This window comes from Perissodus microlepis, chromosome 16, assembly GCF_051167445.1.
Source record: "Perissodus microlepis isolate ML-2025 ecotype Zambia chromosome 16, ASM5116744v1, whole genome shotgun sequence".
In the NCBI taxonomy this organism is placed as follows: Eukaryota; Metazoa; Chordata; class Actinopteri; order Cichliformes; family Cichlidae; genus Perissodus; species Perissodus microlepis.
The window spans coordinates 31,204,103-31,228,050 of NC_140476.1; the positions used below are offsets into that span (position 1 = coordinate 31,204,103).

The 23,948-nt window shown below is 41.3% G+C and overlaps 1 protein-coding gene across 1 annotated transcript in view; it reads left to right on the top strand.

Annotated features, from left to right (window-relative positions):
- klf7b (Kruppel like factor 7b) overlaps positions 1-23,948 on the top strand; it is a 65,647-nt gene that overhangs the window by 11,810 nt on the left and 29,889 nt on the right. The gene's annotated exons all lie outside the window — the stretch shown is intronic.

Below are 23,948 nucleotides of genomic sequence, written 5' to 3' on the forward strand. Positions count from 1 at the left end.
TTATGCACTCTCAGTTACTCAAAAGATCATCAAAGATGGCCATTTGGCTCCAGCTTTGAATATGTGTACTCCAGCAAGTTGAATTGTTTTATCTGACACTGAGGCATGAAACAGCTGGAACAATGGAGGAGCAATAACAGCAGAAGAAGAAGAACGAAGAGTGTGCAGTCTTTTTATTTTACACAGAGACCACGAATTGCTGTTATTCCTATTGATTTTACTTCACTTCTCTGCACACCCCAAATCCCACCTACACCGGTGCATTGGCCTGACTACACATCAGTGTCAACTTATGGACCATATCAACACTTGTTTGCTTCTTTTCACAAGTGGACGGCTGCGATCCATGGCGATTTACACCTTTGTCAGTCACGTGTCTTTAAGGTACCCAGCTGACCACTTATGTTCAAGGTCAAAGGGCACCATCCTCAGTTACTGTATGTGTCATATGTGTCATCAGTCAAGCTCTGAGACAGACTAGCAAAAAAACTAAATGTTTGAGAATAATGTACATGTGCAGGTTCATCCAGCTGTTGACATTTGAAGGAAAGTCCTTTGCAACAACCACCTCGGTTGGTTAATGACAGATTATTCCCGACATCTTCTTGTTTAGATTTCACCAGAACACATTAGAGTTCATCACATATCTCTTGAGTGATTGTGATAAACAGCCATCCGACATTTGTTTGCTGCATATGAGGGTGGCTGGCAAAAATCTATTAGCATGATTTCACTAAAATAGTATATATGAATAGCACATTTATAGCAGGGCAACTTTTAGTCCAGATTAACAACATATATTTGAACATAATTTGAATAGAACTGTGATTTTTTTTTTTTTAAACTAAAATATTGAATAATTAGCAAACCCCACTTAAACCCACTGTTACAATGTGTCTGTATGAGGTTTTTATTAGGGATTTCAGGCCATAATAAAGCATACCAGCACAGCTCTGTGTGTGTGTGTGTGTGTGTGTGTGTGTGTGTGTGTGTGTGTGTGTGTAGGTATGACTGAGATGTCTGTGTTGAGGCTGAGACAGAGTTGAAGTGGGGACGGATCGTGCCGGGGTCTCAGTGCGCCTTTATGCATGCATGATTGGTGTGTGAGTGAGTGCGCAGAGCGGGACAGTAAATGGGTCAGATGCAGTGAGGGGGATGACCTTGGGAATTTGTCTTGTTTTTCTTCACGACTGTACTCTTTGTCTTGGGTTAGGGTTGGGGGTGTGGTGGGAGGTAAGACAACTCAGAAACAATAGATGCACCAGAGCTACGCAAAGCTGACTGAACTGTTTCCACAAAGCTGGAAACATGTCGACTGTGTAGAGCTGTGTGTTGTAGCATTGAGATTTCCTTTAACTTTGAGTACAGTGAAGAAGAGATGCAGACCATCGTTTCACAAACTGAAGATTGGGTTTTTCATGTTGCCAGCAGTCTTGTTGTGCTGAAGTAAATCTAAACCCGGTCTCGTTCTCCCTCTACCTGCTTTGACTTTAAATTACACCTAAATAAAACAAAATAAAGAAAACTATGAGTACATGATTTCGATTTAATTTTAAAACAGCCGTTTTGGCTTTTTTTATTTCACATTTGCATCTTCTCAAAAACTACTAAACATGAACAAAAATCCAGAGTAATCCATGTAAAATGTCTGAGTCATTAAGTTGATCTACATTTTATTGTTATCATGTAATCATGTTTTGAATGATAATGTTTCAGTTTGGGACTAAAATATAACTGACTGGTTCATTTAGCAAAGCTTAATCATAGACTATCATAGATTGCATATAAATGATGGGCAAAGACTCGGTGATGTCAGCCCATTTGTTTGTGAACTTTGTGTATTATCAACAAATGCAAGCATGCTTGAGTAACAAGGCACATCCATAGACTGAATGGATGCATTGTCTGATCTGCTAATTTGTGCTAACGTATAAATAATGCTAGAAGAGCAAAAAATTAAATATTTGCACATATAACTCAAATTAGCAGCTTGCTAGCAACCAAAGCAATCAAAAGGAGGGTTGCTTTTTCATGCACCACTGTAAACCTCCAACCAGTTTCATGCTAGTAACTGCTAGCACACTCCACACTGAAGTTACCAAGGTGTTACAGACCAGTCTCCACGTCTGTGTCTTTAAGGCCTAAATCTCCACATACCAACCAATGTCAATTCAGCAAATATCAAAAGTAAATCTATTCATAATAGTGTTCGAGCAACACCATTTTTCAGTGTTTGTTAAAAATAGCAGGCGTTGAATCGGGCCAGCTGTGCCGCTTTAAGTGGACAAATACTTTGTTGTCTGTTGTCTGGTGAAACACTGCAATGCTTGCTATAAGGGGATATGTGGGTCGCCAGCTATTTTAATCCACAATGTTGCCAGGAATACCTGGGGGAATAGACAAGTGCTGCAGTGTGTGTGTGTGAGTACATGTGTACCCAATCCATATATACATGTGCATGTAGGGGGCCAAGGACAGAGGAGAGACAGGCAGTTTATGTCTGAGAAAAGGTGTGGAATTAGAGGAAAGTCTCTTCATTTCTTCATTTTTAAAATGTGTCAAATAAGTTTACAGATGTTTTAATGATGTGCGTACATACTGGGAGAGTACCAGTGGTAAGGTTTTGGAAAATGAGCTTTTCAGTTTGGGGCCGTTGGTCTGATTAATCATCAAACACTGAAAGTTAAAAAATAAAAGCATACTTTTTCTTTGCTTTTTTGTATAGATCAGTTAATCAGTGAATATATTCATTAATCAATCAATCTTATTTTAAAAAACTGAGTCTCACCAGTGCAGACCAGTGTGGCAGTACTACAAGGAGTTACAGAGAAAACAGCTTGGAGCCAAAATTATGACCCAAGATGGATTTTCCAATTCATACATGACCTCTGTTTCCATCCAGATCAAAGGAAAATTAAGTTTGATGCCAACTGAAGACATGATGTGTGTGAGTGCAAGTGGGGGAAAGAGGGAAGACATCTGAATTATTCAGGGATGAACTGCAGGACACAGGAAAGTGGAGAAACGGAGTGTTTCTCTTTTACCCCCAAGACTTTGTAATATAGAGAGGATTTTATCGGCCTGGTCTGTAAACCACACACACACACACACACACACACAGGCATGTATGAGTCATGCGTACACCCGCCTGGCTTTTCCAGCAAGGCCAATGAGATCAGTGACTACCTCAAAATACAAAAACCTCTGGAGGTAAAAAACAGAGACCCCAGCGAAGAAAAGAAAAAGTGTGATGACAGTAGCAGCTTCCCTGGAGTCATAAATGCACACACACACTCACAATCTCATACATGTATCCTCCCTGATGGCTTTCTAGTGAAAAACCTTCCTCTACTATTAAACCTGTAGCAATAACGTTTATTGTTAAAGTAGCTGCCATGTAAAAGGGAGAAACATGAAATCAGCGCAGTATGGATAAACTACGTTCAGGTGTTTTTATTACCATTAAAGGCTCAGCAAAACAGTATTAATGCATATTTTTAATGCCTTAATCTCATCTGTGTTAAAAGGCAAACACCCATATGTAAATACAAAATAAAAAAATCTTAACAGGTGCTGAATGAACAAAAAAAAACAATCTATCAGAGCTCCAGCACTCCCAGTTACATATAAAATGTATTTAATATACTGTAGCAGGGATGCAAGTACTGCAGCATTAAGAAGGCTCTTCATTCTCCCAGGATGAGGTTTAAAATATCTTTTTCTTGTGTGTTGAGATCCTGCTGGTATCAGTGCAGAAAAGAAGGCCTGTCGTTCACAGTACCTGAACACAGAGGAGTAACGGGGGAAAACTAAAAGCTGAGCGAAGAACCCTAACAAACCCCCGTGGGCACCAGGGCTCCCTGAATCGTTTGGGAAAATAATGTGAGTCACGATCTCAAAGGAACTCACCACCTGTGCCCTCCACACCCATCATTAAAACGCTTAATATGGAGTTGGTGTTTATGACACTTAACATCTGTGCTTTGTTTTATTCGAAAACCATTCCAAAGCAGAAATATTCAAGTTACAGCCAACGAGCAGAAGGCTGATACTGAAAACAACCCGAAAAGAGCTGAAAACAGTCATTCGCTACAACTGGTGCATTTAAAAAACGAAAGTAAAAACAGGAAAATGAAAAGTTTCCTCCGCCTGTCAGCGCAGTAAAAGCAGAATGGAAACACGCTGGATGTCTCGGCGTGGTAGGTGGTGGTTGCTCCGCTGTTGCAGCGCTTTGGTGATTTTGGTTAATTTATGCGCTCTGGGATGAGATTCTGATAAAAATCTGTTTGGAGCTTCTCGAAGTCGTAACAGTTTTATAAATGATTCAGTGTGATAAGATGTATTGTTTTTGAAGGTCATAGTGCCTTTAATCTATCCAGTCTGTTACCCCCCCACCCCCCCCCCCCCACACACACACACACACACACACACACACAGTTTGTGCTGTAATAAAGCAAAAACAACATCACGCTTTATGAAATTGTTTGACATCATGTTAGTGATTACATATTCAGGTTCAGACCAACTCAGCTGCTAATCCTGATATCCTAAAGCACTCTCTTTGATATATTTACATTTAGCGCAGACAATGAAATGAAACAAGCGGAAAATAAAGGAAGGGATCAGCTGCTGTTGCGTCTTAATGGATTGACCCTTTCTGTGTATGAGGGTGTGTGTGTGTGTGTATGAGGGTGTGTGTGTGGTTTGATGGGATGGAGGAGGGATGATGTGGGGGATGAGGTCATAGTGTAGTGTGAGCATGCGTGACTCTTTGTGTGTGTGAAATAAAGGCGTCTGAAAGTGTGTGTATAAATGATGACTTCATTCGTTATGCATTTATTTATGATCAGTGTTAGGTGTGTGTGTGTGTGTGTGTGTGTGCGTGCGTGAGGGCGTGTGTGTTTACCACTTATAAGGCTAAGAAAAAAAAGAACAAAGAGAATTTTCTAGTCTTATCGCAGCGATTTTGGACGCTGAGGTCATAACTTACATCTTTATTTCATAAACAAAAAGTCACTTTATCACATTTTTATTTTACTCTGCTCAAATCAGATACGGTTGCTTAGGACACTTCTCACAAAACTTCAAAACACAAGGAAGCTACTGCATGATTCCTCGTCCAATAATATGATGCATCACCTATTTCTGTTGTTTGCTGTTAAACAAAGGAAGTCATGATCACACGTCACTTATGATGCTTATTGTGAATTTGACATCTACGTGCCTGAAAGAAAAACTTGAGCTTTTTTCAGTTTTGCTTGAGCTTCTGTGCGTGAATAAAGACGTGAGAAGGCCCAAAACTGCAGTGTTGTGTGTCCAGATTTAGTGCCACGTAGCAAAAGTTTATTGATTTTGATCAGCTGTTCACCGTTTACATTTCTATAAACTCATTTCAAGCTAAGATGAATCTGATAATTTGGGGATTTTGATATTTTTATGTTGTGAGTGACGCAAATCTAATTGGAACAATCTAGATGGTGGAACTAGTTTCTCAATTATTTTACATCCTGAAGGATGCGTTCACTTTGAATGGACCATACATGTTTATATAATCCTTTCATTTTGTTTTTTCATGTTGCAGCGAGCCTTGTCTGTATCATTTCCTATTTGATTGACTTTATGCTCTTTTTTAATTTGTTGGCAGCAGTGCCACTATTAAAGTTTGCTTTTTCCATCAACAGTTCAGCATGTGAAAGCTAAGTGGAAACTCTGTTTTCCTCTGTTATCGAGCATGAAGCGGCAGCATGTGTTTGCCAGGTGATGTCTGAGTCAGAGCACAGATGTGAACCCAGATGTGCTTTGCTTTATGAAAAGGACAGAAAGACAGTTTTGGATGAAAGACTTAACATTTTTGCAAACTAGAGGAGCGTTTGGAAGCGTGTTTAGGCTTCCATAACTTTGCTTCTCAGAGTTTGGCTCTTGTTTTTCGATCAGACTGTGCTGAAATCAGGGTAGCGACTTATGTCGAGATGGAGCGCTGCGTTACAAATACGCGCGCTCGGATTTTCCAGTCGGTTCGAGTGTTGACTTAAAGCTTCTCGCTCTCCTCCTCTTTGATCTGTAAACAGTTCAAACAGCATCATCGGCAGGTCAGCGGTGTTGTTGACTCGCTGGCACTGATAGACATCAGCAATTCCTCTGCGCACTCTCCCTGTTAGCCTTGCTTTCATAAGTGCAAGGAAATGTGTGTCTAAGTAAACAGGGGAGCGGGTCTGTCTTCTCTACTTGTAGCAGTACTTCTAAACAGAACCCTCCTCCCTTTTCCCAGCAGATTAATTATAAAGGTTATAAAAGGGCAAACAATAGTCAGTCAGTCCTTTGAGATGATTGGCTCTTGGTGTCCAGCTCGGCCAGTGGATTACTGGCCACACAGAACAATTTTCTCTATCCAGCTTGCCTGCAAATAGATGCTTCCCGGCAGATGACTTTCAGCTGTGATTCCTGTAGATTTGTTTACAATGCAAACTACTGTTGGACTGCAGCTCCCACTGAGGTGAGAGCACAGCACTAACGCACACATCAGCAACTGTGGAACAAGCACAAGTTTTACCCATGTAACCATAGCTACATGAAATTGATATGAATACTGCTGAACTTGTAAGATGGTTTATTTGTGTGTGTGTGTGTGTGTGTGTGTGTGTGTGTGTGTGTGTGTGTGTGTGTGTGTGTGTGTGTGTGTGTGAGGAATAAGCAGTCCTGTTAGGATCAAAGACTTGCTGTGAGGAGTGAGTTTAAAACTGTTCTTTTATAAGATGCAGACATGTTCAGTAGTGCAGGCATGAAGTAACAAAGTTATATGTTCTAATTCAGACATTGCAGAGCTGTTGATGTGACCTGGCTGAGTGCATCCAACTAATTTTCTGTGTGTGTGTGTTTTCTTTTGTTCTGCTCCCTCTCCTCCCATCTCTCGTCACGTCTTTGTTTCACTGATGTTCACCCTGCCGGCTGCTATTCTTTGGCCTTCACATCGCTCTGAGCAATGAAGATTAGCTTGACACATGGGACACGGACACACACACACACACACACACACACGATCGAGGGTCTTATAACAAGCTGTTAACCCCCATTTATAAGTGTGGCCTGCAAATCAGCTCAGTGAAAGGGAGTGTAATCCCTGCCTGACGATTTAATGGTAATCTCCATATCCTGAATAGATTACGTATACACACACACACACACACACGCACACACACACACGCACGCACGTTTGCAACGAGATACCTCCTTTTCATCCCACACTTCTGTACTTTATTTACTCTTCCCCTTGCTCGTCTCTGTCTGTGTTTCGGGTTATTAAGAGTTTGGGATGTTTCTTTCTTCTTCCAGGCTGCTTGTCGTTGTGACGGTGTTCATAGAGTTTCAAACGGCACTGATGTCTTTTTATAGCACTTTTGCCTTTTGTGTTTTGGTAACCAACAGTACAGAAATGACAAGAAGCGTGCAAAGTCTTTGCTGTCAGCAGTCATGCGGAGGGCATCGATGACTTTTATGTATTTGATTGATTCAGCTTTATTTTTAGAATTATTACCATCTGCAAACTGTGACACAGTTTACACGATCTCTCCAAACTCGGGATGACGCCTAAATTATAGTTTCCATTTTTACACAAGGGGCCATGAGTGCCCAAATCAATGCTCCAGATACACAACTGTGGTACCTTATGTGTCATCAACTGTGTGAACTCGTGAGTGTATGCAAACTCTTGTATAAACAGAACAGTGTTTATGCATTAGAAGACTTCCAACATCTCTGTGTATTTAGGCTGAAATCAGGTCAACAAAAGACCCCCCAAGAAAGATGATCAAATGCAGCCTCTCATTGCGTTGGCACACTGGCTGGACTAACAAGGTTTGCTAGAATTACATGTCTGTTGGCAAGCACAGGGTCCTGGAAATAGATAACTTTATGATGTTTAGAAGTGCTTTTATGAATAATTCCTAATTTATGTCATGTGATGTAATATAAAGGCTGACAAACAGACACACAGTCTCACTTCCATTACTTGAAAATATAATTGTTTAAATGGCTCCAGAAGCAAAACCCAAAATGTTAATTACAGAGTTCTTGCTGTTAGTTCATTCAGTTCAGTTTCCTCCATCTTTTTCAGTCGGATTTCTGTGCTCTGACCTTCACGCATGCGGTTCTGTCAGCAGTTAGGAGGCTGTTGTTGGCCCTGCTGATACACACATACACATACAGTATACACCCAGCAATCATTAAAGGAATGTATTCCTCAGACTGCAGGCTGTCAGCAATATACCAGGAATACATCAGGGGTAAAAGTCAGCATGTGTGCCTTAGTATATATGTGTATGTAAGGACACGCAAATACACGTGCGCGCCCACACACACCCACAGCACCACAATGCTGACATCATATATAAACACCATCATCATGAAGAACATCATTTAACAGCTTGTGGTGTCTGAGAGTGATGTGTGGGTGATAAAATCAGGCTTGTTGTTCAGAGTAGCAGCCATTTGAACTAAATGAGCATCAGCAACAATAACCTCATTTAACTGAGTGAGAAATGGGTGATGAGCGACAGCTCACCAAATAACTGCAGGGTGAGCTAATGAGCTCTCTGCCAGTGTGGCGTTTTTAAAAAGAAAGTTGGAGCTGCAGCTGGAAAAGAATGGATTTATAATTTTCTGTTTTATTTATGCATTAGTTTATAGCTCGCTCACTCCAGGGTGGGGATACAGTCGCGTCGTTGGTTTGTGCAAGCGCAGGGCCATGTCTGCTTGTTCATGTTAATAAACTGAAGAATTAGCAGGAGAAAAATAATAATCAGGAACTGAAACTTACTGTCTTGGAGCGGATGAATCTTTCTGTGAGTGCTTTTGATTGATCCAAATATAGGTGAGGGGTCTTTTTTATAATATTAACTGCCTGTCTTTGCAATCACTTTCACTTAATTTTGTGTCTTTTTAAAGTGTCAGAAGGTTCAATAAACACACCAGTTTAAATTTTTCTGGCAGTTATTTCATGGTTCAGGCTTTACAGTAGGGCTGCACGATTTTGCATAAAATGAGAATCACGATTTTTTGGCTTAGAATTGAGATCATGATTCTCTCACGATTTTCTTTTCCAATATAAATATTTATTGCACTTATTAACTGCACATCAACTTCGTAACAGTTGAGACTGAACATAAAAACAATAAATAAACATAAAAACAACAAATGTCTCACGTTTTGTTGTTGCCGCAAAATGTTGTACTGCTTGAAATTCCGTCTCCACCGTTGCTCGACACTGCGTGTATAGAGCAGGTAGTGCAACAATAGAAAAATAGTTGCGGGACGGCACTGTGTAGCGTTTGTCTAGGGTGTTGATCATTTTCCTAAATCCCTCGTTTTGCACAGTGTTGATGGGAGCCATATCTTTGGTCAGGTGATAAGTGATAGCCTCCGTAATGTCTTTGTGCCTGCGGGAGTTCGACGGGTATAGAGAAGCGCTGTATAAGGTTCCCGTTATTGATGTTTGGGTGGTTGACCGGGACGGATTTTCTCCTGTCACTTTCTCGTCATCCCTGACGTGTTCACCGTTGTTTTTTCCCTGCTAATTTTAGCATCACACGGCACAGCTTCTGTATCACGTGGTATAAGGCTCCGCCCTTGTCATTTGTTGAGCAGGAAGAGTGAGCGCTTGTTTTCATGCAGATTACGTCCCGGATCAAAATGCGGTACAATCGTCGTCGTCTTTTTTTTTTTTTTTTTTTTAAATCGTTGTCATTTGGAAATGAGATCGCACATAAGTATGAATCGAGATCGCGATTTTCTAACGATTAATCGTGCAGCCCTACTTTACAGGGTTAATCAGTGTCTTCATTAAAGATACAAAGATTAAAGTCGTCACTCTATGGTAACAGCACTTGAAGATACTCAGTTGTGGCTCATTTCCTTCTTTTTGAAGCTGTTCCTGCTGCTTGTGTAAAGTCACTTGTCCTTGGGAAAACAAGTGCTACAACCTCTCACCTCTCCAAATCCCCCAGCTTAGGAAACACTGTGGTATGGTCACGGATAGGTTTGTAGTCTTAGGCTTTGTTACATGTAACACTGGCCCTGCCCTTTGACAGCATCTGCAGGACTCAGGTGGCTCAGCCTGACGCTTTCGCTCCTTTTTCGTGACACCGACACGGCATAAAAAATGTCCGTGAACTCGGTCACGCAATGCAGATCGCCCTCCAGGACCCTCCTCAGTGGGACGGGAAAGTAAAGGGCACGCTCAGCACAGCTTGACTGACCTTAAACAGGCGTGTAGTTCACACACACACACACACACATACTCAGTTATAGATGGGTTGTCATATTGTCACACACCGTAGAAAATGCGGCAGTAATATCAGCATTTTCCAAAGCAGGGCTCAAAGCAGTGCTACCTGCTGACAGCAGCTGATAATGGACTCAAACTCACCGCAATCTACAAAGCACAAGTATAAAAGTTTCACATATAATTTGCATACTTATCATGATTGGGCCAGCTGCCATTCACATATTGCAGTGTGGTTTTCACATGCCTTAATAAACCTGCTGTAGATGGGTGGAGAAGATATAATGTGCGAGTGTGTGTGGGTTTTTTTTTTTTCCTTTTTTAGAGTCACATGCATGCAGTCTCGTCCCGAGCTAGTTGGCAGGAATTCAGGCTCATACGTCAGCATTACCGCTCCACTCCGGAGGGTTCATTGGGTTCGTTGCAGCGCAGTTCAGAAAAGCTGGTGGATACACAAACGATCTTTGTGGGCCGCAGCCTCATTTTTTCATTGATTGTGATTCAGATTTTCTTTTATTTGATGGATCTATAGTATATGCTGTAATAATGAGGAGTTCTTTTGAAAAAATATATAATCATATGCATATATATGCAAAGGAGAGATTGTCTCTGATAAAGAGCGTTCATATATCATTCTGTACTGAAGCTTTTATGGAATTTTGAACCTCTTAGACGCCATTTATTAAGCCACATTTTATACACTTTGATGCAGGCATTGTGTACGTGTATGTGATTTATATTTACAGTGCACCAACTGTATGCACTGTATTACATGCAGTGTGACCTTTGAATAAAAGTTCAGTCAGTGGCGCTACAGTCAAGGGAAGATTGTGCAGTAATTCATATATGTCTTTTCTCAGGTTTTAACACGTCCATGGAAACCATGAGGCGTGGAAATTACACATTCCTGTTCTTCTATGTGCATTTATGGAAAGTCAGTGGTGGTTAAGTGGCATCGAGACTCTGGTACAGAGCAGAGGAGGCCACAATCACAATAATTATGACACTGATTGAGTTGGAGCTGGGGTGGAGGCAGGATGCAAAGCAGGGTGCATGTTTGCAGATGCGCAGTGACTGCGGGCAGGCTAAAGTGACTTAAACAGTGGCGCTTATATAAGATTTGCCAATTAGCTGCATTGAAGGCTCTCAGATGAGTCATCGGTTGATATGGGCCACCTGTTGCCATGCTCAAATTTTAAGGCTGTACTGCACACATCACACATTAAAGCGTAATTGTACATAATTCAGTACAGTTGCCCACATAATTGTTCATAATTTCTTCTAAAGCGCTGTGAATTTAAGAAAAAAAAGAACTAGAACACATCAAGTCTGACTGCGGGTCATTTTTCCTTTTGGTTGATAAAAACAAAAGGAAAAATGTTCTACCTGAATAGGCTTATTCAGTCATCATCACCGACATTATGCACACACAAAATGCACTTGTGTGAAAATTAGTCCAGTATGTTTTTTTTACACAGTTTCATAGATGTAATATTCATTTGAAACCAGATGACATCAGTGATTAAAAATGGCATAAATTCTTTTCTTTCTTTAATTATCATCAATTCAGCTTAAAAAAACAGGCAACGTCACACAAAAAATGTCTCTTTTAATATTTCTCTCACCAGTATTCATCTGTGTAACATCTCCCAACTCGATACCGTTAAATCCTTTCACAAACAGCGGCATAGCACCAATTGATTCGGACCAGGGAAGAGCTAGGGGGCAGATTTCCGACCTGGTCCCAGAGTGTCTCGGCCTTGACAGACAGGGGAGGGGACAAATGAGACAGTGTCAATATTGAAACAGGCTAATGGGCTAATGAATGTGGAGAGTTCTGCCTAATGTTCCCAACAGAGCTTCTAGCAAAACCATTAAAGCACTTTTATATGAGTAGACAGGCACAATGCAGTAACTCGATTTATGGGGTACTTTCATGGTCAATTAGGATTGGAGAGAGAGGAGAAAGGCCTGATAGGGGAGGTTAGTGTGTGAGCGTGTGTGCATGTGTTCTTGTGTGCGATATGAGCTTATTAGCTTTAGACAGGGTTACGCCTGTTTTTGTCAATATTTTCCTGAGCTGCACTACTTGTGCCAGTGCGGTCATGCTGTTCACAAATGTGATCAGCAGATAGACTGAACACCCGCACAATAAATTTTCTGACAATCAAAGGTCATAATCCCTGTCATATAAAAGGTAGTCATGTGACGGGGCAGTTTTAAGGATTAATATCAGTAAAAATAGTCACCGGGGAATACTGCAGACCCCGGTATGTCGGACTGGATAATAAAGCCTGACATTATTTTTATGAAATCTGATCTCCCCGTGGAACCGTCTTATCACCTTCTTTATTACTTCTTGCACAGCTGGCTGCAGGTGTGACCAAATGTCCTTTAATCTTCAAATATGTCCGGATGTTTCAGCCCTCGGGGGTCGTATATAAAATTTTAAAGATCTGACCTGGAGAGATGAGTTGGCCGATTAAATCTCAACGCCAGTAAAAACAAAAACGTGATTATGGATCTAAAAGAAAGTGTGTTCTTTGCTCAAAAGTAATCCAGTGCAAGGAGAATAAGTAACAGATCCTATAAAATGCACTTAACAGAAACCATGACAACTGGTTTATAAATTTTCTTAGGGCCGTTGCTTGCAGATGAAAACAGCAGTGAGGTCTTTCAGAGGAAGCTGCCTCAGCATAATGAAAAAAAAAAGAAAACTAAAATTTGGGACAGTTCATTTGTGGTGAAAACCTGACCTAAATCTGACCCAACTAAACCTAAACAACTGCTGTTGGCAGGTGCTAACATTATGCGGAGCAGCAAAAACAGTTGCCACCAGCTAGCCAGAGAAGTTTGGTAATCATGGACTAGAAATGGTAAATGGCCTGTATTTGTATAGCGCTTTACTAGTCCCTAAGGACCCCAAAGCGCTTTACACAACCAATCATCCACCCATTCACACACAGGTGATGGCAAGCTACATTGTAGCCACAGCCACCCTGGGGCGCACTGACAGAGGCAAGGCTGCCGGACACTGGCGCCACCGGGCACTCTGACCACCACCAATAGGCAACGGGTGAAGTGTCTTGCCCAAGGACACAACAACCGAGACTGTCCAAGCCGGGACTCGAACCGGCAACCTTCCGATTACAAAGCGAACTCCCAACTCTTGAGCCACGATTGCCTAGAAGCAACCAAGTGTAAATTTAGACAAATATGTTGTACTGTAGGACCTTATTCCTCTTAGATTGCCCAAGGCATGGTGAACTGAGATAACGTTCTCAAGTGACTTCAGTCATTTACTACTATTCTCCTAAATTTTTGTATAAAAAGAAACAGAGAGTAGAGGAAGCTTGAAAAAAGAAAGTACTCAAATAGTAGTGGTAGCTCAGTGACATGCTGACTGTGTGTGCCCTCAGGTGCTTACGGGACATTAGGTTAATGTGGTTGACTCACTGGAAGTACGCTTTTTGGAGCAGAGCATTGCGGGGATTACCTAAAACTGGTGATAGTGAGACAGCTCAACAGTTTGCAGCTGGTCACAAAAGCAAACTTGTCACAGCTCATGTCAAAACAAATCTGCCTGTAGCACAGGAGCTCTACAGTTGAACAGATTTTGAAAGAACACATTACAGCATAGGGTAGTTCTATACTAAGAATGGGTGTGGTTTAATACTGCGATTTCTTCCATTAGACTAGGAAACAATAGTAGCTCATGTTAATGCTCTACAGAATTCTGCAGGCAACACCAAGGTGGCTGTGGCACTTGAGGTAAAGCTGGTACTAATTGGAAGGTTGGTGGTTCAATCATGGCTGCTCCAGTCTACATGCCAAGGTGATATTGGGCAAGTTGCTGAAGCCAAGGTTGGTCCTGATACATTTGTCAGAGTGTGACTCTTAGTTAGAAAGCACTGTCATTTGGTGTTGTTTATTAGATCAAATGATTCAAGTCTGAATGGACCGTACATACCTGATTGTCAATACCTGGGGTACCAAAGCCCAAAACAAGCGTCAACAAAAGAGTAAGATCTTTGTCAAGTTTTCGTGAGCGCAATCCACATACTCAACTCTGCTGCTCAACTCACAAATGCATTTTCCTTACAGATGTGGCACCATTTAAGGGCTTTCCAACAGAATAAGATTTATTGACAAGTAAACGACCAAATATATATTTCCTTACTTCTTGTGCTAAGTTTAGTTTCTGTGTACACAGTTGGAATCACAGATTTAGCATATGCAAAACCAAAATTACAAGATCTTAAAATTGATGATTGTATGTATTTTTTGTTAGTAGTAGTGACAGCTTCCGTCCCTAAATGTAAATGTATCATCAACATCAGGCCTGACAAATTATGGGAATGGCCAATTCATTAAACCTGAGTACATGGGCACACACCTTTCGGTATTCTGAGTCGTGCACATGCTGCTCTCTGTTTCACGCGCACACAAAGAAACTCTCAAACTATGCATCGTCTCTTTGTTGTGTTACTGCAGTTTTACCTCAGAGAGTTGTTGCAGCAGGCAGTCAGCGGAGTATATTTTTAGTTTGCTGAAAAAGAATCGAGTTGTACAGTTTCCCCCCGCCACCCTCTCTCGCCTTCTCACAATACATTCACAGAAAAAACGTTTGAATGAAACGGTTCATTGGTTTTAACAGCAGCTTAATGGGAAGCCCTAATGACTCAATGAACCCTGCAGGGTGAATCACAACATAGACCTCGGCAGGGGGTTATCGCTGTTCATGTGCTCATTTCAATTTAAAAGTTCATCAAATACAAGACAAACAACTGTCCGTATTATTAACGTAAATAATATTATATCGCAAGTTGCAGTCACATGCAACTCTGGATGTTAACAAGATGTCCTGTCTTGTAGCAAACACCAATTAATTGTAGAATATGGACAGAAAAACATGGCGCTGTTGTTAGCTTTTCAGAAAGACTGATGAAATACTTTTTCAGGCTAACAGCAAACATGCTAATGATGAAGCTTTACTGCACAGCCAGCATTGAACACATTACCATTGATTTAGGGTCATGTTTATATCCATATGATTAATTATTGTCCAATATTCATTGCCCTTAAGGTCTGTATATCTTCATTTTCTTAATTACCAGTTGCCGGACCTTCCTTCGATTAGCTATCCAGGATCATCCGTCATTTCATGCTAGGCAGTTAGCATACAGTTAGCATGTACAGTAAGCTGCTGCGTGATTACCTTTCAGTTAACTTCAGAGATTTCCTTGTGTGGGCTCATAGGTTTGGGCCCATGATGTTGCTGCTTCAGGTCATGATGTTTTTGTATCAAATCTCAGCAGCTGCAAGCTAATTTTTCTAAAATAATTTGTTGAGTTCAGAAAACATTTTAATGCCATGATGAGAAAAGTAGCTAACTCTTTCACTGACAAAGCTAATTTTCTCAGTTGCTGTTAATTTGCAATGTAAATTTACACCAATTTACATTGATGTAAATTGGTGTAAGAAGTGGGGTAAAAGTCAGCAGCTTAAATGTAAATGAATACATTTGTGATGTCCAAACCATATAGTATTTAATCTAACCTTAAACATTATGTTCTTTATATTCACATCATTTTTTGTTCTCCACTGGGAGCTGCGTGAAGCTTCTATCAAAGCACTTTGCATAAGTGACTCTTTAGCTATCACATTTACTCTTTTTAAAGTTCTGGAGTCAATGGCTTTCCTAAAGTCAAGTGTTGCACAATCACTTTCAGGGTGTGGCTCTCAAACTGTAGTGTTAATCAAAGAGAACGAAGGCCCTCAGAGAGAAAAACCACTCAGTGCTTCAAGTATCTCAGTTACTGTTTGGCTAATAAAAAGGGTATTTACATGAGAAAAAACATGGGTAAGCTTTATTCAGTGCTTTATTCTCAAATTAAATAGGAGCGGGCTTTAATGATCCCTGTGGGGGAAATCGAGTCACTGTAGCAGAATACTGGAATGAGATGCAGCAAAGACAATAGAATATAAATAAGAATGTCGTTAATGGGGGATTCAGACATAAATATCTTTCAGTACACGTGCATAACAGAAAAGAGAAAATACTTGTTTAGGGGTTGTTTGAGTTTTTTGTTTTTAAACTTCAGATGCAAAAACACTGAAAGAAACGCGTGGGTTCTTTCAGCTGAACCCACGCCACTTAAAGGCTACACGGCTGTCTCAGTGTGCGTTTGTCTGTGTGTATATGCATGCATGTGTGCGAATGTAACGTGTGGACAGCTACCCCATAATTTTTCCAGCCTGGACAAATGCCTCATGGTGGAGGACAGGCCGCCCGACATGAGTAATGACCTGCAGACACAGAGAGAGAGAGAGAGCAGCTTCATTAACAGAAAGCACAACAGACAGAGGAACAGATGATTCTGCCACAGATTTCAATCCCTCCATCTTAGCCAATTAATGAAATAGCTAGAACACACACACGCACGCACGCACACACACACACACTGTCATATACAGACTGAGGGAGACAAAGGGAGACAAAGGCCATAAGCCTGGTTAAGTATTATTAAATTATTCCTCAAATTAAAAGGCTGTACCTGCCCTGTCCTTTTAGAGCTCCCTCTCTCCCTTTTTCCTCTCTCTTCCTGTGTGTGTGTGTGTGTGTGAGATTAAGCTGTTAATTAATTTTATGTCCTTGTATTTAATTACCACGGGCAGTGAAAATGGCGCGTGTGTGAGTGTGTGTGTATTTATTTGAAAGACAACGAGCTGATGAGTGTGTTCTGGTGAGCGTCTGTTATGACAGTTTGGAGTGCAAAAATCCCACACTTACATACATACACACACACACACACACACTATTCTGAGGGCTTTTTTTAACTGTTTAACTTGTGTGTCCACGGCATCATTTTAAGTTACATCACAACTCAGGTGATACTGGTTACTGTTGTGAGTTAAACTGAAGGATAATGTGTTTTTTTCCTTTCTTGTAAATAAGTGGAGCAATTGTGTAGCAGTGATATCGATGTTGGGATATATTTGTTACTCTTAGTGTCTTGATGTCGAGCAGTGTGCAGATCTAGACTTAATAACTCAGAGATAACAGCGAGCAGACCACAGCCTAAAGTTACAGTCTTTAAATTGGAGTTGATTGGATATACGATCTGTTTTGGTTTTTTTTTTTTGACACCTTCACTGCAGTAAAGCCCATAAATCTCTATAATTTTATTTAAGTTCTATACAAAAATCCATAAGAGGCTTTTGGCTGTTTTGTTTTTTATTTATTTGTGACTCTGCAGCCAGAGTGCATATGGAAAAACTAAAAAAAAAGCAATCATACTTAATAATTATCAGTTAAAGTTGAAGGCAGGATTTGCTTTAATGCTTGTAAGTTAAAAAAAGAAGTAGAAGAAGAATAATGAGATTCTTCAAATGTTAAGAAATAGGCAGAGGGAGACATAAAGCGGGGGCGAGAACGAGAAACCAGAGAGGCTGAGACGACTAAAGAGAAGTGGAAGACAAGTGGAGCAGGTGACCTTTGCTTTGTGAATGAGAAAGGAAGGAGTGAAATGTGCGCGATGAAGAGAGAGCGAGGGAGAGAGAAAGATGGAGTTTATAGAGGTGAGAGGGAGGAGAGGGAGGAGGGACGGGCTGCTCAAAGGCATGAAAAGATGGAGAGAATAGAGGGAAGATGGAATTAGAGGGAGAGAGAGCAGTTACACAGCAGGAGAGTCTGAGTGCTCTCCTCCATCAGAGACCGTTGATTAAAATTTCATTGGCTGAGGCTGGAGGTCAGAGGTGATGCGGTGTGTGTGTGTGCATCTGTGTGTGAGCGCTAAAAGCTTCGAGCCTCCCGCCTTCATGCACTCGCTCACTCCGGCGCTCTCTCTCGCTCTCATTGGCTAATTACATTTCTTTGTCTCGTTTTTTGGAGCTCACTGCTTTTTAATTTCCTCTCAGCTGTTCGAGTCATCTCTTTCGATCTGTCTTATGTTAGATTAAACATGGCCGTTTGCATTACTTGTTTTTGCCACTAGTGACTATATATCTGCACAAACAACAACAGTTTAAATGCTATAATTTAAACTCTGGCAATATAGAAATGATTTTTTTAAAGCATATTTGAAATTCTGCTCTAGTGGGGCTGTTGCAAATTTACAACTAAAAGATTAAAACCAAAAAAGACAATATTCATTCATAGCAATCCCTGACTGACTGAGCCGTGTTTTTCTACCTTAACCTTCGCCCAGACTTTGATCCGAGCGATTTTCACTCATGTCGCCTTGTTCTTCCGTCGGGTCTCGTCTCTATTAACCTCTTTTGTTGAAGCCTCCTCCTGCTTTTCAAATCAGACCCCACAGGACTCTCTGTTTATCGTGCTGCGTTTTCAATCAAGGCGGAGTGAGAGGATAGCTGAATGCACTAACACCACACACAGGTGTTCGCACAAACACAGTCGGCTCTGTCACTGTAGCAGTATTCAGTGGTGTCTTTTTTTTTTCTTTGCTCATTAGTGTGTGTGTGTGTGTGTGTGTGTGCGTGTGCGTGTGCGTGTGCGTGCTTGGTAGGATGAACCTGAACCCTCTTTTGGACTTACTGCCAGTAATCAGTGGTGTTTGTGGATTTAATGGTGTCTTAAGATGTGAGAGCTGTGTGGGAGGAGCCTCGATCCTTTTTATACACAGTTCCTAGGCAACTATGCTGCATTAGTATTACAAATTGTGAGATTGGTTATTAATTGATTTATGTGTTATGATTCTAATAAATATATGCAATAAATAAATAAGTTATATACAAAAAGATTCAAGTTGTGCTACCAGAATGAAAGTCTATCCTTCAGCTTTCCCTTTACCAGTAAAGGTAAAGGCTTTCTGCTGCTTTAGTTAAGTAAAAGTGTATGAAATCCCACCCACTGGTATTAAAATAAAGAAATGACTTCAGGTTTTTGTAAGACTTCTTAAAAGTCAGATGGCTTTTGCGTTCTAATATTTTACCTCTGCGGCGCACATGAGATACGTCAGAATGGCAACCTGGTCAAAGAGGTTTCACTGCTATTGGAAACAGTTGCAGTGTTGTTATTGGAAGCAGAGGCGTGTGAGGGATCCAGCAGTTTTGGCTCATTACTGCAGCTGGCCAGTGCAGTGCAGGCATGAGGAAACTGGTGTCTCCAAAATGGCAGCTGTCTGTGTGCGTGCTGAGGTGCAGATTGCATTATTTATGCTGCTGTGTTACACTTCGTAGCGCAATGGTTTGCAATGGTTTTGACCACCTCTGCTCATATAGATTTAGTCTGGGATTATTATTTCAGTTTTTCTTTTTAGGAAATTATAAAATTATAAAATCAAACAGTACAAAGTGGCATGCCAGAAGATGTTGTGCTATCCTGACCTCAGCTACATCTGTGACACTGACTGTGAGCCAGGCCTTATCTCCCAGCATCAGTGTTGGACCTCGCTAATGCTCTTGTAACTGAACGGGATCAAATTTGCAGAGCCAGGCTCAGAAATCATGTGGCAGGAGTGAACCTAGAAGAGTTTTGGCTGTTACAGCAGCACGTGAATATGCATGGCATTGTAATTACATCTATAGCCACTTATGTGGGATGTTCAGGTGTCCACGTATTTGATTCATTTATTTATTTATTTGGAGACTTGTATTAGCTGCATGATTAGCATAAAAATAACCAAAACCAGTCACGGCAGATGGCTAACCTCTGGGCCTGATTCTGCCTGAAGTTTCATCCTGTTAAAGGGGAGTTTTTCGTTCCCATTGTCACCAAGAGCTTGCTTGCCATGCTTGTTGGGAGTTTCGCCGTAGGATCTTTACAACCTAAAGGACCTTGAGCTGACTGTTGTTGTGATTTGGCGCTATATAAATAAAATAAAATAGCTGTTTTAGGTGTTCAGATGCACATCGTAACTGTAGCGTGAGGAAAATAGCTTGAAAAGTCAAGCTGTTCCATCCCTCACCGTTCTCCCCCTCACCTGGGTAGTAATGCTCCTCGTTCAACAATCTTAGACTCCTTGTCCAAGTTTCACATTTTTAAGATTGAAGATTTACTAAATTGCCACACTAAATTAAAAGAAATGATTCTGGAAGGTTGTTGGATGATCTTTTTTTGGCCACATCACCACCATCGCCTAGTTATAAACCATAACTCCGTGCAGACACAGCTGAACAAGCGTCACATCGCACAAGCTCGGCTTCAGTCTCCAACGAAACGTCAAGCACGCATCTACTCTGCCGACACTGAAGCTTTGATATTGCGCACAAGCACTCTCAAGCACGAGGCGTCTCATATTCACACACATCAGTTAAAAGTCATTATGCTCCTCTCACTCTCACAAACATGCACATCCTCTGTGTACACAGTCACATCAGCAAATTAACTGAATAAAGAGCCTCTTTTTGCCTTTTCTTTTGAGTGGCTAATTAGCCATCAGAGCCCGCTGCGTGGAGAGACCGAGATCCATCAAGAGGTAGCGCTTCAAAGAGCAGTTTATGGGAGCCAAAGCACTTTAATTAGGACCTCTTTGTATGAGAAAGTAAAGAGAAAAACATAAATTGAAGCCAAAAGCTGTATAATGTGGAGGGGAATAAACACATTGGAATACACGCGCAGATAAAGAGAGACAGGAACCAACTGAAAGGATCAGACCGGAGAAAGTGTTTTACAGCAACACGAGAGGAAACTGATTCCACAATCCGGAGCGGCAGTAACAGTCTGTGGGGAGGTTTGCACAAGAGTAGCTGTCGCACCACTATATTTATGGTGACTAATGTGAGGAAGCACAGAAAACACTGGGCTATACTGAGACTGAGGCGAGAACAATCATGCAAACCCTGGGTTCTTTTGAACCAGAAGCATTAAAAAAAGAAAACACAGCAAACTTTAAAATGATCACATCACCCAGGTGGTTGCTTTGCATTCACGTACCTGAAGCAGACATTTGGAGTGGATATATTGGCTATACTCAACATGTTTTATATCATTGTGTTTAACTGGGAATTTGTGTGTAAGGATGTAAAGCTCTTACATCCTTACACACAAATTCCAGTGAAACGTGGATCTTGTATTTGCTTGTAGCTCACAAGCAAATACAAGATCCACGTTTCACTGGTGAATCCATCAGGTGTGGACACGGTGCAGGAGCTGGAATGTGGACAACTAATATGGCTACTCAGCTTATCACAAGCAGTAATGCCTCTCTTTGACAAAAAGGCTGTTTTTTGTTGTTGTTTTTTAAATTTTTTTACCTAACCTCCACATTTGCGTCATGTGATTCGCAGCATGTTTATCCCCTGCTGATTGAGCTGCTGCTCTGCATTCTGTCTGTCATTAGACAGATGTCTTTACCCTCACAATGGGACCAAAAAATAAATAAAAAAATACAAGGGTTTTTTAAGAGTTTGGTTGTTATTGCTGTAAGTCTGAGCTTTAAGGAGACTGCTGTCAAACCCTTTGTGTTTTTAGTGCCCCTGATTTGCTTTAAGAGCTTTTAACTGAGATTCCTTGTATAGCGTGTGCGTGCGTGCGTGCGTGCGTGCGTGCGTGCGTGTATGTGTGTGTGTGTGTCGCCTGCTGACATCCGTGATAATAATGGTCACATCATGCCCTCTTTGCTCTCTACTGCGCCATCAAAAAATTTGTTTGGAAAATAAACTGGGCAGATTTGAGAATTTGCAAAACAATGCTTCATTTGACTCGACTAATAGATGATAGAGTGTGTAAAAGACTGTGTGGTCGTGTCACCCACCAACTAGTTAATGACTGGTTGGTACATGTTGTGTATCTTAATCAGTTTCAGTGCTTTGTGAAATCTAAAGCCTCGTAGGGCAAAGAGCCTTTCGTATTTGTCGTGGTGTTCAGTCAGCCATTGACCACATGCGAGGCAGATCGTTGTTGGAAGTATCACTTTACAGAATAACATAAATGGCTGCATCTCGCCATTGTCCTAATGGAAATGTTGGTAATAGTCAGATAACCATGCGCATGTAAACACAGACGGAGCATCTCCTGCTGAATCCACTTTAGTCTGTTTGTTGAGCTGCGTCCTCGATGATCCTTTGTCTGTCAAAAGCTCTTAGCGCTTCCATCCAAAGCCCTCTGCTTTCTGCATTCATTATTAATGGACCTCAGCAGGCTGAGGACACACACAGAGGCAGGACCTGCATATTAGTGCTAGCTTTTTTAGAAGAGATGTTAAATCAGGCACTCAGATACAAAGGGAAAATAGAGGATTCAAGGGGGACAAAGATTGAATTTTTATTTTTTTCCTGATTGTTTTTGTTTCATTCGATCACATGGAGCACATCCACTCGCTGATCTCACGCCAATGCGCTGCAGTTGATTTTACAGATAAATAAATTGTAGAATCTCGGAACGGATTTCAAATAAATTGGTCCGTGCTCACGGCAGCCGCACCCCCCATATTTGCCCCTAACCTCGTTTGACTTGACTACTTTGAATCTTTCTTCATTTACTTCAATGAAGGAACACTAAAAAAAGCAAAATGAACAGTGCGTCCAGCAGAGCTGCTGCTTCTGGAAGTATTTCTTCCAAATTCACAGAAACACCTGACAATCCTGAATCATTCAACAATGTTTGTAAATTATTGAGGCTCCTTTGCTAATGATAAGAAGCCAATCTGTAGCTCTGCTGTCACATTAGCACATTTACAGTGACTTTTATTACCTGTCGTACTTGTTTGCAAAGCCCTTGCTGCTTGCAGCTGTACTTAAGTAAAGCAATTTGACGTGTATTGTGCATCTTAATGGAATAACTGCTCGCAAGTCAAAATACCTTTGTTTCCCATTCATCTGCTCATTTTTTCTGGATGTTAGCTGCTGATCAGAAACTCCATCCTACAGTGAGTTTTTTTGGTTTTGTCCTGCAAAGGTTTGCTTGTTTTTAACCTTTTTTCTCAGTAAACGAGATTTTCTTCTGCTCCGTGTTGCATTGTTTGCACTGATGATTCAACAAGGAGAGTTTCGTTGTAAAATCCACGCTGTGCTTGTGTGCGTCTGTGTGTGTGTGTGTGTCTATGTGTGTGTGTGTGTGTTTGTATGTGTTATTCGATGTGACCTTTCTCCATATGGTGTGGGACTAAGCGGGGAAACAGGAGGTGAGCCCTGCACATGCTATCAGTCTGAGCTGTTAGCCAGCATCCACAGTCATACACACACACACACACACATAAACACACACACACACACACACACACACACACACACACACACACACTAATATGCTGCAGGCCCAACATGTCATTGTTACCTGATATTCATGGTGTGTAGGAGAGACAGATGAAGGAGAAGGTCATGTGTGTGATGTCAGAGGCGGCGCGTTCAATGCTGGCCGTGGGTTTGATTGCCGCTCGCTCTTCTTGCACAGCCTCGGGCTCCCTCTACCCTCTGTCCTCCCCACCCACCTCCCACTATCGTCAGCATCGGTCCAGCCCCCACCAGGAGACAAGCAGACCTTTCTATTTTTGATTTCTAGTCCAAGATAAAACAATAGTACAGCATGCTCTCAGAAATCACTGACAGAGGCTGTATTTACAGTATCAAAGCAAGCTCATATTAATGGCTCGGCGGCTGTGTTCCAGGATGATGAATTATGTATGTAACACATACAGTACAGCAGCCAAACTTTATTCTGCTGAGACCCGGAGAGGATAACAGTGTTTTAGTGAAAATCTTGCAAAACTTT